This window comes from Hyaena hyaena, unplaced genomic scaffold (genome assembly GCF_003009895.1).
Source record: "Hyaena hyaena isolate Hyena2069 unplaced genomic scaffold, ASM300989v1 scaffold_436, whole genome shotgun sequence".
NCBI classification, from domain to species: domain Eukaryota; kingdom Metazoa; phylum Chordata; class Mammalia; order Carnivora; family Hyaenidae; genus Hyaena; species Hyaena hyaena.
Genome location: NW_024081068.1, coordinates 1,439,631 through 1,456,345, shown reverse-complemented (window position 1 = coordinate 1,456,345; position 16,715 = coordinate 1,439,631). Strand labels below are relative to the sequence as shown.

The 16,715-nt window shown below is 35.2% G+C and overlaps 1 long non-coding RNA gene across 1 annotated transcript; it reads right to left on the bottom strand.

The window, feature by feature from the left end:
• Positions 1–642: 642 nt before the first annotated feature.
• On the bottom strand, positions 643–8,169 carry LOC120245850. Its single transcript, XR_005531918.1, has 3 exons — positions 8,159–8,169; positions 3,049–3,054; positions 643–721 (listed from the first exon to the last, which is right to left on the bottom strand). It is a non-coding gene; the product is annotated as an uncharacterized LOC120245850 (long non-coding RNA).
• Positions 8,170–16,715: the final 8,546 nt, after the last annotated feature.

Sequence of the window (16,715 nt, the reverse complement as noted above, 5' to 3'; positions counted from 1 at the left end):
ATATATATATAACATATATATATAAATATATATATGATATGTATATATATATAAAACTTCTTTATTCATTCATCCATTGATGACCACTTACATAGTTTCCATATCTTGGCTATTATAAATAATGCTGCTAATAAACATGGGGGTGCAAATATCTTTTGAGTTAGTATTTTCATTTCCTTTGGATATAGTCCCAGAGGTAGAATTGCTGGATCATATGATAGTTCTATTTTTAATATTTTAAGGATACTTTATACTATTTTTCATAGTGGCTATACCAATTTCCATTCCCATCAACTGGGTTGCTTTTTCTCCGTGTCCAGACCAGCATTTGTTATTTCTTGTCTTTTTAATGATGGCCATTCTAACAGGTGCAAGGGGTTATTTATTTCATTGTGGTTTTAATTTGTATTTTCTTAATGACTAGTGATGTTGAGCATCTTTTTATGTACCTGTTGGATTTTCATTATGTCTTCTTTGGAGAAATGTCTATTCATGTCACTTGCACATTTTTTAACTGGGTTATTTGTGTTTTTTGCTATTGAGTCATATGAATAATTTATGTTTTATATGTTTTAGATGTTAACTCCATATCAGATATATGGCTTACAAGTATGTTTTCTCATTCCATAGGTTGTCTTTTTGCTTTGTTGATAGTTTCTTTTGCTATGCAGAAGCATTTTTAGTTTGCTGTAGTCCCACTTGCATATTTTTGATTTTGTTGCTTGTTGTTATCATTAATAAGAATTATATCGAGGAGCTTTGTTCCTATGTTTTCATCTGTGACTTTCATTGTTTCTTGTCATACATTTAAGTCTTTAATCCATTCCAAGTTTTCACCAGCCCTCTAGTCAGATGGGGCTGAAAAGGACTCCCCAGAGTAGGTGGGGCAGTGTCTCAATTGCCTTTCCTGGATGGGAGGGGGAGGGCCACTCCAGCCTACACTCAGTCTTACTCTCTCTTTATTTGGAAACGTCCGGGAGTTATCCTTAGACGTGTGAATGAATTCATTCCCCAGCCTGTGTGTAGCCTGCATGCCCACTACTGGCTTTGTTCTGGGGGCTCTCTGCTCTGTCTGTACTTCTGTTGGCTCTAGCACCACGGGGCACACAGCCTCTGGGAGCTGGCACTAACCCTTCAGGTCAGATAAGGCTAAAGGCATTCTCTCACGGTGGATGGGACTGTGTCTCCTTATTTGGACATGAACAAACTGGGTTCCAAGGCCGGCAAAACTCCTCATTTGCGATCCCCCATATCACTCATATCTGTACCCCACTAAGTGCCATGCTCAGATTGTGCTCCCCACTTAGTTCTGCAGGTGAGTAAAACCACTTACTGGGATTACTACTTGGGCACTACAGGTATGAACTCTGTCTGCAAATCTGTGTGCTGGTTGTTGCAAGCAGCTTTCCCTTTCTCCATCACAAGAGCAGCCCCTCAGATTCCTCTGCAATCCCTGTGGTATGAGATCAGAGTAAGGGCTCCTACATATTGACCCACAGGTCTGGAGTCTGGGGAGCTGGTTGTTGCCCCATGGGCTCCCTTTTAACACTTGAGGAACTGAAGACTCAGGAGAACCCTGTCCACATGATGCCATACTATCCTGGGGAGGGGGCAATGTGGTCAACATGTAGCCCCTTCTCCTGCCCTTCTAATGCAGTCTGTCTTGGTCTTTGAGGTGCAGGAATTTGATTCAGCCTCACTGTATGCTCTAGGATTTTCTCAGTGGTGTCTTGTTCTTGAATAGATATTAGCTGTTTCTCTCATGAGGGGGAGAGAAGTTAGGAACAACCTATTGTCACCATCTTGGTGACGTCAAGGTCTCATGATCTCTTAATAAACTGTTATAGTAGCAGCCAGATATGTTGATATTCTTATGATACAAATGAGAAAACAAATAAATGCTGACAATTTTGCTTAGCTTTTTCCCTGCTAGGGCAGGGGAGCAAATGCATAGCTACCTTAACTACTAAATATAATATTCAGTCTCAAACATCTATTTGGCCTGGCCAGACAATTCAGGGAAGTGGGGAGCCCTTCCCACAGTCTCCACTGGGCAAGGAACCAAGCCAGCAGTCTTGTACAACTGTTCTCAGGCCGTGGCACACTCACCCATCCCCATCTTTGGAGTTGAAACAGTTGGTTTCCTCAATAAATGGTGCTTGGATAATTGGATGTTCATACGTTAAAGAAGGAAAGTGGACCACTACCTATGCCACTCCGAAAAATTACCTTGAAATGGCTTAAAAGCTTAAATGTATGTCCTGAAATAATGAAACTGATGGATAAAAAGACAGGTAAAAAAGCTACTTGATAGGAGTCTTGTTTATGATTTTTTGGATAGGATACCTAAACCACAAGCAACCAATTTGCTGATTACTTTTTCTTCAGTTTGTTGAAAGACACATTTTCTTGAGAATAAAATTCTACAGAAAATATTTCCCTTTATATCATGTATATATATCTACATTTAACAATTTTAAAAACATATTTTATAACCATTAAAAATTACAGAAATCATCAGCCTGTTTGATACTATTATACTTTAAAAATATCTTCTATCTAATGTATTATACTTATTTAAAGTTCTTGTGCTCCTAGGGATTTGAGATAAAGACGGATAGTTCAGAGGAAAGAGAGAAATACATGAGTACTGGATTTGAAAAAGAAATCTAAGAAACTTATCGATAACAGAATAAAGGTTCACTAGCTTTTTCTCCTCTGGTTATCTTTGCATGACAGAAATTAATATCAAGAAACTTCAAGCAAACAATTCCATGGAGAATATGATTGTCTTATATTTGATTCGTGCTTATCATCTAGAACAGTGCACAGAAATATAAAATGTGTTTAAATAAATGAGTAACTCAATATTTGCCTAAATGAATTCATACATAAGTTGATGGCCACAAACCCAGGAGATAAAATAACTTACCTTTGATTCCTAATATGTGCAATGAAAGAATTCTTTAGAAAAGATTTACTGCATGCCATACACTATATATAAGGTACTAAACATCAGGACACAACATTGAATAAGCCAGAAATCACCCCTGCCTTCAAGATGTAAACATCTTAGGAAAAGTGAAACTTAAAAAAAAAAGAATTAAAAAAATAAGCTAAATACCAGCATAAGTGAAGGCTAGTTTGGAGGCACAGAAAGAGTATGAAACTTGAACAAACGTGAATGATAAATAAGAGTCAGTGAGGGCAATAAGGATGGGGACACAGTAGAGGGTAAACAGAACAGGTGAGAGAACTTTTTCCCTTAAAGTCACCACAATCTTCTCAGATTCACAGCCAGGTTTCTGGATTTTTTTTTTTTTTCTTAATACTTCAACTAAGAAGTTAGCCATGGAGTCTATACATTCCATTATGTCAATTGTCTGTAACCAATTTTAAAAAAATTCTTCTTACAGTGCCTTAAGTTTGATAGTTCTCATTCTGTCTTGGGTTATTCTAATAGTTGCTGATCTTGCCTTCCCACTCTAACAGAACCTTCCCAGTGCCTTGCCATTAATGATTAATGTCTTTTTCCTAGAAAACTATGCCAATCATATATCACTGGTCTTTCAGATAGTGTCGTGGATCCACACATTAACATCCCTACCATAGCAACCACAACTGCTATTACGTGACACTAACTGCCCTTTCTACTCTCTTTTCTTTTTACCAATCTTCCCCATGAAACCTCTGTTACAGTTACCTTGGAAAAAGAATGCTCTGTGCCACCCTTCTTATAATATTGTCTCAATTTTATATTAGTTTCCAATATTCTCTGTAATTTACTCATCTATTAAAGAATGTGGTGAGTGTCTAAACTCTACAAGGATCTATATTTGGAATTAAAGACATTAAGTGTTAAGACGCGTCACTACCATAAAAGAAACATCACGTGAGAGATGACGACAAGTAAACCAAAAACAATAATGCAATACAATATTTCAACAGTTTGTTTTTTTTATCTTTGCAAACTTAGTAAAATTTCGTATGCACTGAAACCTTTCTTGAAGTCTTGGGTTAAAGTAAATTTTCTCCCTTTTTCTGCTTTGACATTTTGTTTATATCTCCATGAGGATACTTAATTCTTTTTTTGTATTAAAATTAGTTTATTCAATTATTCAGTAAATATTTTACTGTCTAGTGTGTGCTGCATGTTTCCTGTGTGCCCCCTACTGGCTTATAAATTCGTTTAGAACAAAATTTTATGTTTTATTATTTCATTAATATCAATTTTTCTAAGTTTTTAAGGAACAGGTGTAGGTCACTGTTTTTATAGTTACTTAATACTATATAGGTTCCCTAAAAGTGCTTTAGTTTATTACACAAAGGTTGATAATTGTGTTTACATTATCATTTGGTTTGAAATATTTTATTATACATATTGTAGAACTCTTATTCGAGTCATGGGTTATGTAGGACGTACCTTTTTAAAATTTCTGGATATTTAGATATTTTTGTTGATACTGATTTCTAATATAATTACTATCAGAGAAAATTCCCTGTCAGGCTTCAATCTTTTAAAAATTGCTGATGCTTATTTTACCGCCAGGTATATTACTTCTCTTGGCCAAAACTCAACGCATCCGGGAAAGTCATATTTTAGTGTTACTGGTTGTAATGTTCCACCTTACATGTCAATTAGGTCAGGTTGCTTGCTGGGTTGTGTTGTCTAAACCCTGAATACTTTATTCTCTTTATTCACTTAGTTGTTCTATCAGTTACTAGAAGAAGAATGCTAAGATCCTACACAATAAAGATGAATTTGTCTATTACTTCCCTTAGCTCCACTTTTATTTTTCTCATGTGATAGATGCATATATATCTAGCGTTGTCAGTTCTTCCTGGACAATTGTTTTTTTATTGTTATGTACAGTCCTTCATTCTTTTGTAGGACTCTTTATGTCCCTTTTTTTCTGATATTAATATAGTCATGCTCCTTTCTTGCTTACTGGATGCATGATGCATCTCGTTTTATAACATACGTTAAATGTACATCACATAGGGGCGCCTGGGTGGCTTAGTGGTTAAGCGTCCGACTTTCGCTTAGGTCATGATGTCGCGGTTCGTGGGTTCGAGCCCCGCGTCGGTCTCTGTGCTGACTGCCAGCTCGGAGCCTGGAGCCTGTTTCAGTCTGCGACTCCCTCTCTCTCTGACCCTCCCCTGCTCACTCTGTCTCTCTCTCTCTCCTAGAAATATATAAAAATATTTTTAAAAATGTACATCACATAAATAACAGTGCTTCTCGCTTTTTTAATAGTCTGTTAGTTCTGCCTTTGAATGGTTTTGAATTTACCATCCTACTATTTGTTTTCCATTTGCCCCTTCTGATTTGTCATCCTTTTTCTTTCTTCTCTGTCTCCTTTGGTTTCATTGAAATTTTTATCACTTCCTTTTATTTCACTCGTTATCTTATTAGATATCACTTGTTTTGCTAGTATTTATTTCAGTGGTCACTCTAAGGCTAACTATGTATCCTTATCTGACCAAAATACATTAATAGCCAATATTGTTCCTCTGAACTCTTTCCACTTCCTGCTTTGCACCTGACACTTTATACAGTCTATTTCACCCTTGCTTCTTATGGATTCACACTTTGCATTTCTCTCTGCCCACTTTTCATTTCCTGCTTTACAAATGTATTAACCTTACAACAATATAATTCAACTTAGCCATAGATTTCATCACCAGGCCATTATAATTACAAGATTTATAATTCCATTATCTGATTGTTGTCATATCTCTTATTTCTTCCTACATTATCAACGCACATCTCACAGTGTTATTTACTTTAATCAGCCAGTTTTTAAGTAAAGTAAGATAAGAAAGAAAGCATAACTTTTTATATTTATCTGCTTGTTTACCTTCCTCTGTGCTCTTTCTTCCTTCTTATAGATGCAGCTTTCCGTCTGGCATGATTTTCCTCTAGTAAGGCTATTCTTTGCTGTTTCTTGTACTATAGGTACTCTGGCATCAAATTCTTTCAGCCATTGTTAGTCTAAAACTATATTTAGTTGAACACTTTTATTTTGAAGAACATTTTTTTGGCTGACTATTTTCTTTTAATTTTTTAATGTTTTTGTATTTATTTCTGACAGAGACAGTATGATCAGGGGGAGGGTCAGAGAGAGAGGGAGATACAGAATCTGAAGCAGACTTCAGGCTCTGAGCTGTCAGCACAGAGCCTGATGTGGGACTCAAAACCATGAACCGTGAGATTATGACCTGAGCTGAAGTCGGACGCTTAACTGACTGAGCCACCCAGGTGCCCCTTGGCTGACTGTTTAGATCTTACTTAGATGATTGAGTTTTTAACTTTACATATGTTGTTTACTGCCTTCTAGTCTTTATTATTTTATCAATAAATTAGTGATCACTTTTATCAATACACCTCTATATGCAATATGTCTTTTTTATTTGGTTGCTTTTAAGACTTTCCTTGCATCATTTATTTTAGTGATTTGATTCTGATATTGCCAGATGTGATTTGCTTTACATTTACATTTTTTCTGTGTGTAGTTTACTGAATTTATTGGATCAGTAAGTAGGTGTTTTTCATTATTTATGTGACTTTGGAGCCATCATTCCTTAAATGTGTTTTTCTTCCCTGATCATATGCTCTTTTCTTCGTTAAGACTTTGCTTGTCTTCAGTATTTCTTTTCCTCTGTGTTTTTCAGATTAGATAATTTAAACTTATCTATATTCAGGTTCAATGATCCTTTCTTCTGTTGTTTCCAACTTTATTTTGTGTTTTGCTGGTAAAATTTTTATTTTGGTTATTTTATTTCCCAGTACTGGAATTTTTATTGTACATTATATTTCACAACTTTGCTCAAATGCACTTTCTATCAGCTCACTAGGTGATATTTTTCTTTAACTCAATGAACATATTTCCTTTAATTTTTGTACCTATTTATAATTGCTACCGTAAAGTCTTTGTCTTTTACATCTAACATTTGGATCATCTTATTTTGACAATTTTTTATTGACTGATTTTTAATAATTTTTCACAGATCATAAATACTTTTTTCTGTGTGTATGTGTGTTATGTGCTTGTGTGTGTGTGTGTGTGTGTGTGTGTGTGTGTGTGTGTGTACGTATGTTTCTAATAGTTTTTGATAGGATACTAGACTTTGGGAATATATGTCATAGATTCTTTGGATTCTGTTATCTTCCACTGAGAAGTTTCAATTTGTATTTTGTCAAGAAGTTCAATTACTGGATCATCACCACCATGAAAGCTTGTTAAGGATTGGTTTTGTGCTTTCTTAGTGCTGATCCATGAAAAATCAAAGGTTGAAATCACTCAACCTTCACACTCTCTCCCGTCTAGAAATCTTACCAAAGCTTGCATTTTATTAGGGAAAATCATAAAAATGTGATAGTTTAGAGCATGGGGATTATTTCTAAGACATTTACTTTCTGGGGTTCAAGTTAGAATCCATAATTATTATTAGATGTTAATAAGATATCTCTACTCTGGCTTGGCCAGAATTACAATATTCCCCAGTATTTATTTTCCCTCCACACCATTCTACACCTGGAATCTCTAATTCACTCTCAATACATAGAAGCAGGTAATCCTAAAGTTGTGCCCTCCTGTGAATGTGCAACTCTGGCCCCAACTATGGTTTGTGATCAACTCCAAACAAACACTGCGGCTCCAATTCTGTGTAGCTCCCTGCTCTACCTAGAGTCCCAGACATTTGATGTTTCTTTAATCCTAATTTTAGTCACTTCAGTTTAGTAGGAAAATTTTGTTCTCCTTTAACTTCAGACTTCTGTGGTATTTTCAGGAAATTGTCCTCATGTGGAGAGCTCATGGATTAAGTGATTATCTCTCAAACTTCTCTATCGGAGATCATAATCTTGCTCTATTCTTCACAGTCTGAAAACCATTATCTCTTATATTTTGCCCCAGTTTTATACATGTTTGTGTTTGGAGAAATTAATGTGGTGCAAATTTCTTTACCATTCAACAGCTTTAGATGGAATTTGTTATTGGCTCAAATTTAAGTGCCAAAACTATTGCTCTTGGTACTATAGGATATTTAGCTCTTAAATTGAACAAAAGATTGTTAACTGCTGCAGAGCCATGCAGTAATTAGAGCTACAAGGCAGATTTTATTCAGATTTTATTGCAATAGGAGAAAAAAATACCTCAGTATAGAACTAGACTCAATTCTAAAAGCAACAAGAAGTAGGCAGTAACCAAAAGGCAGGATGAAAAAGTGAGTGGATGGAAAATGACTATTAAGAAGAGAATCTAGGGCGCCTGAGTGGCTTAGTTGGTTAAGCTTCTGACTTTGTCTCAGGTCATGATCTCATGGTTTGTGAGTTCGAGTCCTGCATAGGGCTCTGTGTTGACAGCTCAGAGACTGGAGCCTGCTTCAGATTCTTTGTCTCCCTCTCTGCCCCTCCCACACTCGTGCTCTGTCTCCCTCTGTCTCTCAAAAATAAACGAACATTAAAAAAAAGAAAAAGAGTAGGAGAATCTTTGCTCAAGGAAGGCCAGGTAACAAGATATCAAGAGTGAGAGTTTGAGAGTTTGATCAACAACACGAGTGATCAGACATCAAGAATGGAGGATTCTCCCCAAAGTGGCTTGGCAGGATTCTTGCTACACCTATGCAGGCTCAGCAAGGATAGGGGTCAAGGTCAAGGGCTAGTTGAGAAGAGAGTTCAGAGGAGACTGGCTGAAGTTTGGTAAAGGGGAGAGTCTTTGGGTCTAGACTTTAGAAATGTGTTACAAGCTTAATCATTACTCTATTACTTTTATTATGTCCATTATTTTGTTACTGCTGCTTTAATAGTTTTGAAACAGAGTTGTAGCTAAAAATTGAAGAATATATTTAATGCTGTACTTTCTTTTTCTGTAAAAGCATGTTAACACCACAATACATTAGAAAATCAATGTATTCTCAGAATTAAAGTAATGCAATACTTCACAAGCATTCTGAACTTCTCAAAACATAAAGTAACCCTAAGAAATTGAAAATGTTCTTGGGCGGTGTGGCACCTGGGTGGCTCAGTCAGTTGAACATTGAACTTCAGCTCAGGACAAGGTCTCACCATTTGTAAGTTCAATTCCCATATCAGGCTCATTGCTGTGTGCGCAGAGCCACTTTGGATCCTCTATCCCCCATTCTCTCTCCGTCCCTCCCCAACTTGCACTCTCTCTCTCAGAAATAAATAAACATTACAAATATAATAGCTTCTTGGATCGCCTGTGTGGCTTAGTCGGTTAAGTATCAGCCTAGGTCATGATCTCACGGTTTTTGAGTTCAAGGCCCATATTAGGCCCTATGCTGACAGTGCAGAGCCTGCTTGAGATTCTATCTCTTTCTTCTCTTTGTCCTCACCTGACTTGAGCTTTCTCTGCCTCTCAAAATAAATAATAAAAATAAACTTAAAAAACAAAAGCTTTCTGTCAGTTACTATAATAAATATTTGCCAATTCAGCAATTTATTTATTTTTTTTAATAAATCCTAAATCAGATTCTTTCTTCAAGCAAGAATGGTAAACATTGTAAGTGGTTAAAATATTGTCTTTAGAGTCATAGGGACCAAGTTTGAAATCCTTTGTCTGACAAGTGTTTCTAAAGACATAAATCACCATTTTAGAAAATTTTCTCAACCATTCTAAGTATCGTATGTAAAGATAGTTAACACATGCTTTCTATGATTCTGGTAAAGGTTATAACATAATTTTTCAAAAAATTACCACACTACCTAGTTGCTACTAAAAATTCAATATATGTTGATTTATTAAGTTTAAGATTTGATGACATTATTTGACAATGTTAAAATACATGTACTCTAAACTTCTAAAGGATCATTGTAATGTAGAATTTTATTACTGCTTCACGTCTGTGTCTGTGGAAGAAAAAATAAAGAGACAATATAATCCGAATCCAGATATAGTAGAGTTTATTTACAGAATGATTAAACACTGAAAGACTAACTTGTCATCAAGTCTTCCTCCAGAGACGATTTACATTAAAAGATATTCCTCTGTCTGGAAAGATTTATGCCTGCATTTTTAGCTAGATGCCTGGATCAGTTCTTTCTGCTTCATGTGCAATATATCTGGTATCCTATCTGAGTGATGATGAGTAGGGGTGTGGAGGAGGGTGGATCTGGGCTGTATGCTGTGCTGGAGAGGCAGAAGTTGGCTAGAAAATAAAGGAGCATACCAAAAATAATTAAGCCCAAAGGAGTAGAAACACGTTTAGAAACTAGCAACTGAAAATAAGTTCTAAGGAAAATGAGGGCTAGAAAAATCCCCGGAGGCAATGTTACAAGGTCTAGATTTGGAGTAGAGAACTTTTTATATAAAATGCCAGTGGAAGAGCTCTTGGTCAGGCAGATGGTTGTTAAGGGCCTTGAGCTAGTCAGGCAAGTTAAACATGTGTTAGTGTTAGTAAAAGGGTATAGGAATTAGAACGACAGGGTATTGAGAAATGTTTCACTCACCACTTAACAAGAGCCTTTAAAGAACAGGGAACAGTTGTGAAGTTCAACTTTGAGGGTCTATGAAAAGAAATGCATCAAAGGGATGCATTTGTGTCTGAGTCAAACTAATAAGAAAGAAATTTCCCTGTTATTAACTGACAAGACTGAAATCAAGAAGAAAGCATTGACATTGATTAAGTGTATTCCATTTTATAGTAATTTATAGTTTGGTTTTTAAAAAAGTAGGTTAGTTTGTTTTTTGTTTTAAAATTTCAATTGTGTACCTAAATATCTCCATGGCTCTAAATTAGAGAGTTAATAAATGGGCTTCTCCTTTGAATTCCAGCCCTGCTGTTCATGTTAATGTAGATTTCTATTCTGTCACTTATATTAATTTAACTTAATTAAAGCAGTTTTGTTAACATATAATCTATAAACAGACACCAAAAAACTTGGACATTTGAATATATAAAATTTGATGAGTTTGAAGATATATAAACACCCTTGAAAACATCACTCCAATATATCTATCACCTCCAAAAATATTCTCCTTCCCATTTGGACTTTTTGTTTGTTTTTTGTTGTTTTTATTATTGTGTGGTAAGAATATGGAACATGAGATCTAGCCTCTTAATAATTTTTCTAGTGTACAGTACTGAACTGTTAACTATAGTTTTGTTGTGAAATAGATCTCTAGAGTTTCTTCATCTTGCATAACCGAAACTTCATACCTTCTGAACAACTCTCCATTTCAATTTACCCCCAGGCACTCACGACCATCATTCTACTCTTTGTTTCTATGAGTTGGATAATTGTTAGATACCTCATATAGTGAATCATTCAGTATTTATCATTTTGTGACAGGCTTATTTCACTTATCATAAGGTCTTCCAGTTTTATCCATGTTTTTGCATAAGGCAGGAATTCTTTCTTTTTATGGCTAAATAATATTCCATTATATGTAAATACCACCTTTTACCCATTCATCAGTGGGTGGAAATTTAAACTGCTTCCATATTTTCGCTGTTATGAATAATCCTGTAATGAACATGGAGGTGCAAATATATCTTCAATAATTTGATATCACTTTTGTTTTCAGATAAATACCCAAAAGTGGAATTGTTGGATTATACGGTAGTTTTATTTATTTATTTATTTATTTATTTATTTATTTATTACAAATAGTTTATTGTCAAGTTGGTTTCCATATAACACCCAGTGCTCATCCCCACAAGACGGTAGTTTTATTTTTAATTTTTGGAGAAACCTCCATCTGGTTTTCCATAGTGGCTGCTCTATTTTACATTCCCACCAATCTTTATGACAGTTCCCAGGTCTCTACATCCTCGCCTAAGTGTGTTATGATTTGTTTTTTATTTATTTGTTAGTTTTTTGATAACAACCATTTATTTGGCCAGTTTTAATTGTTATTTGATTTTTTGCTATTGAGTTGTAGAAGTTCCTTATGTATTTTAGGTATTAGCCCCTTATCAGATATATTAACTAGTAGCTTCATATATCTTGACATATCTCCTACTACTCTCTCTAATGCCTCCATTTTCTTATCCACCCCTCATAAGCAGTTGCCTTTCTTATTTCCTCCTATAAAGTCCCTGAACACAATCAATTATGTTTTTCTCAGTTTTGTTTTAAAACACCAAAGCAAGGTTTATATATGTTTTTCTTGTTGTTGTGCTTTATTTATCTTCTTTTAGTTTTTCCCAGACAATTTCTGCTTTAGGCATGATTATATAGTCCAGCCTGAGGCAAAGAAAGAAACCATTGTGATAAAAGAGAAGGAAAAAATGCATAAAAGCAGAATGTAAGTCAGTATCTCAGCATTGTCCTGGACTTCATATTTATTTTGGTTTCCTTTATAGTAGGAAGACCATTTTGACTCAAACTAGCAAAGGCTTTTCTTAATACCTAGTAGACTCTGTTGACCTAAGAACCTAGATCTTTCTTTACTTTTCGTTTGATTGTTTAATTTCTTCTCTAGGTCCTTTTTTTCCCCCTCTGCATTTGTATTTGAATATATTAGATCAGCGGTGAATTACCTCCACATTCCTTGCTCTTTTCTTCCTGACAAAATCTTATTGGTTTTTTTCTTTTAGTTTTTTAGGGGATTCTTCAAGATGGATTTTTACTTCACTGATTCAATTTTACTCTTTCTGCTATTTATTACCTCCTGCTAAGTGACTTTTTTTAATTTGGTAATGACAATTAAAAAAGTTAATATTTGTCTAGAATTTTGAATAAGTTCATTGGCATCTTAAACCTTGTTAAGATTGTAAAAAGAGCATTTTGAAAACCTTTCTCATGCTTATCAGAGTGTTTCTCTAAGAGGTGAACATTCATTTATTCATCTTTATGTAAATCTCCTTCTTTAGAATATTTATATATACTTGATTTTTTTTTTTTTTTTTTTGCTTATTCTTTCAGGAAGGTATCTGTTTGCTCCTTATTATGACTAAGACCATCCTATTAGGATTTTTATGGGTACAGTTTAAAATTTTAGTATTAGACAAAAAAGGAAAAGAAAGGATGATATTGTTTGCATTCTTGTGTTCTTAACTGAGAACTGTGTTTTTCACAGAAAACACCAAGAGAGAGAGGGCTCCGTAGAGAAGAATGCGGGATGGGGGAACAGGTACCACCATGGGGATTTGATAGATGCATTATCAGCTTGAGGCAACATTCTTCTCAACTTGGAGTTAAATAACAAAAATTCAGCTGAGTAATTTTTTTACTTAATTTTTTACAAAATTAGATTTTGAAAATCTAATTTGCTTTTTCAACAATTCCTAAACCAGGCAGCATTCCAGGTAGCTATAGAGGGGAACTTCAAAGAATTACACAAAATGAGAGCCTTTTATAAGCAGAAGGAGGCAAAGACAAGGAAAGAGCTGATTGGCTCATCTTTCTTTAGGGGACAGAAGGGGGGGGGTCTGTCAGGCAGAATACTCCTCTACTGTTCGCCAGGAAATTCCAAGTTGACTGGTTTAACATTACATTTCTGGGAGAGGCTGAAATTATAGTTAGGTTAGGTAATAGGTTTTGGTTTACTGGTGTGGGGCTTAGCACAAGTGACTCTATTTTGTATCTGTCTTTTTAACACTGGCATATTTGGTCTTGTTGAGAGCCTGTCCTGGCAAAAACCTCTTTGACAATAATCTGTGTGTCTCTGCTAGGGTTCAGTGATAATACATTGCAGCACTGCTTCTCATGCTGACATTTACTCAACATCCATATGTGCTTCCTGAAGTTAGATACATACCTAAACACCTTCTTCTGGAATCTGTGATGGCCACCCTTCACTTTCAGCACCTGGCGCTGTAACTTGAAGTAGTTTTTTTTTATTCTTTTAGAAGATCCTATTTAACTTCTGCTCAGGTGAACTTTTTCATTGAACTGATCATCCCACATCTTGGTTTTGTTTCTTTTTGTCCAATCCCTGCTACATTATATTCTGCACAACAATATCAGACGTGGCATTTAAATGAGAATTTTCAAAGAAGGAAACTCAAATGTGTTGGTTTAAATCATCACCTTGAAACAGAGGACTTTTCTTCTCTCCTAGGATAGTACATCTCCCATGAAAAGTAGAAAATTAGAGTTTGACAGCACTTTTGAAATGTTTTCGTATGTGCTATGGAAAATGCAATGTCTGCATAGGGCTTTAAGGTTTTGTGAGAAAAATCTTACTTAAATGCAAAGACACAAAGACTTGACTCTTCCTCAATCGAAAAGTTCTTCTGCATACCTTGCATAATAATTTGGAGCTTTCCATAGATTATCAACATATTCCAAAGAAAAGAAGAAGGCAAGGACAAGGATGAGGAGAAGGAGAAGAGAAAATGAAATGACTCTTCCTTAGAATTTTGCCTGATCTACCTCTTTTCAAATTCAAGTATAAAAAGAGAGCATGTTTAATATTTTTTTAATTAAAAATGTTTTTTTTTAATTTATTTATTTCTGAGAGAGAGAGAGAGAGACACCATGAGCCGGGGAGGGTCAGAGAAAGAGGGAAACACAGAATCCAAAGCAGGCTCCAGGCTCTGAGCTGTCAGCACAGAGCCCAACGCGGTGCTCGAACCCACGAACCCTGAGATCATGACCTGAGCCGAAGTCGGACGCTTAACCGACTGAGCCACCCAGGCGCCCCAATGTTTAACATTTTAAAAATAGTGAGAACATATTGAAATTACTTATAAAATATTTATAGTTATTAAGTATAATCCATATGCTAGTCTCCTTAAGTGTTATGCTGGTTAATGTTCTTTCCTCACAGAATTATTAATTATAATTAATTTAAAATTCACATTTTTAGCATACTAACTGAAACAAAAGAAATAGGTGCAACATCTCATGTACTTAGCTGTCTTATTTAAATTTCTAGTTGGGTTGAATTCCTAACTATCTAATATTGATCACCAAGGCAGTACCACTTTTGAAGTTAAATTTGGATTTTTTCTCACTCTCTTATAAGAGAGTTACTCAATATTAAATAACATTTGGTTTTTAGATGACATTTACACCATTTTACACACATTGCCTATTGTGTTTGTGTTAGTGACTTATCGTTACTAATTTATATTTTATAAATTAACAGATAGGCCAATATGTTACTGGAAAATTGAAAGCTTTGTCAGCTGCATGTTTACGTATTATTTTGAGTAAATTTTGGTTTTCCCTTTCTCATCTAATTCTTTAAAAAAGGGAAAAAGAACTTATCTGGTACAAACTTGTCTGAAGAAAAATGTATTCAATATCAACTGTGTACACAATACATTTACAGCTGTGGTGCTAAGGAGTTATAAAGAGTGTTTATCATGTGATCCTGTTTTCAAAAAGCTTATTTTGTTCTTATTAAAAGATATTATTGTGTACTGTTTATATTAGGCACTAGTACCAGAAAATACATTATAAATAATTAAATTATGTTGTATAAAAATGCCAGAAGTGACCAGAGAGTAGCAAGTACGGTGAGTGTTTGATACTAAGCTGTGCTCAAAGTGAAGCTGTAGCTTTAGTTTTGTCTTATGGATATAATAATATTTGAATAAATGGAAGAGAGGAGAGAGACTTCCCAAGAGAAGAGATTAACTTGAAAGAAACAAAGTCAGAAGAAAATATAGTCTGATGCTTTCCCATGAAAAGAGATACATGGTAATAACTATGTAAGAATGCAATAACATTCTAAATTAAGAGGAAAAGTGGTTTATTTGCAGGGGATGGGAGACATTAAACATGCATCTTTGAATGTTGAATACTCTATTGTATCCAATATCCTTGTATTAAAATGCACTTTCTACAATAAAAAAGCAAAGCTATGGAGATCATAAAATATACAATAAGTATGGTTCTGACATATGAATGGAGGCAGACCTACATAGATTGTCTGCCAAACAGAAGCAGAGGTAGACCAAGCACATGTTATTGACATGTGAATACAGATGGACCAGTCAAATAGTATACAAAGCCCACCATTAAACCCAAATATATAGATAGATTAATCATGTGATATTACATCTCAAAAAACTGGGGCAAAGATGGATTTTTAAATAAGTAGTGTTGGAACTGACAGCTATTTAGAACAAGGTACAGTTGGATCCATACATCACACCACAAATAAAAGCAAATTCCATGTGGATCATAGATTAAGTGAAAAATAGTTTTTAAAATGCACTACTGAGAACAAACTGAGGGCTGATGGGGGCGGGGGAGAGGGGAGAGGGGAGAGGGAGTGATGGACATGGGGGAGGGCACTTGTTGGGATGAGCACTGGGTGTTATATGTAAACCAACTTGACAATAAATGATTTAAGGAAAAAATGCACTAAACACATGGACAAATATTTCTATGATTGGGTAGAAAGAAGGGTTTTCTTGTTTTCTTTTTTTTAAATTTTAAATGTTTTTTTTATTTATTTCTGAGAGAGATAGAGAGAGACAGTGTGAGCAGGGGAGGGTCAGAGAGCGGGGGAGATACAGAATCTGAAGCAAGCTCCAGGCTCTGAGCTAGCCATCAGCACAGAGCCTGATGTGGGGCTCGAACCCACAACAGTGTGATCATGACCTGAGCCAAAGTTGGACACTTAACCGACTGAACCACCCAGGCACCCCTATAGAAGGGTTTTCTGGCGATGACTCATTATCAAGATGCAACAAAACAAAAAACTGGTAAATTTCAATAAATAATATTAATTACTCTTCAAATAACAATGAACAGTGTGAAAAACATCAAAAGACAAATGATGAAC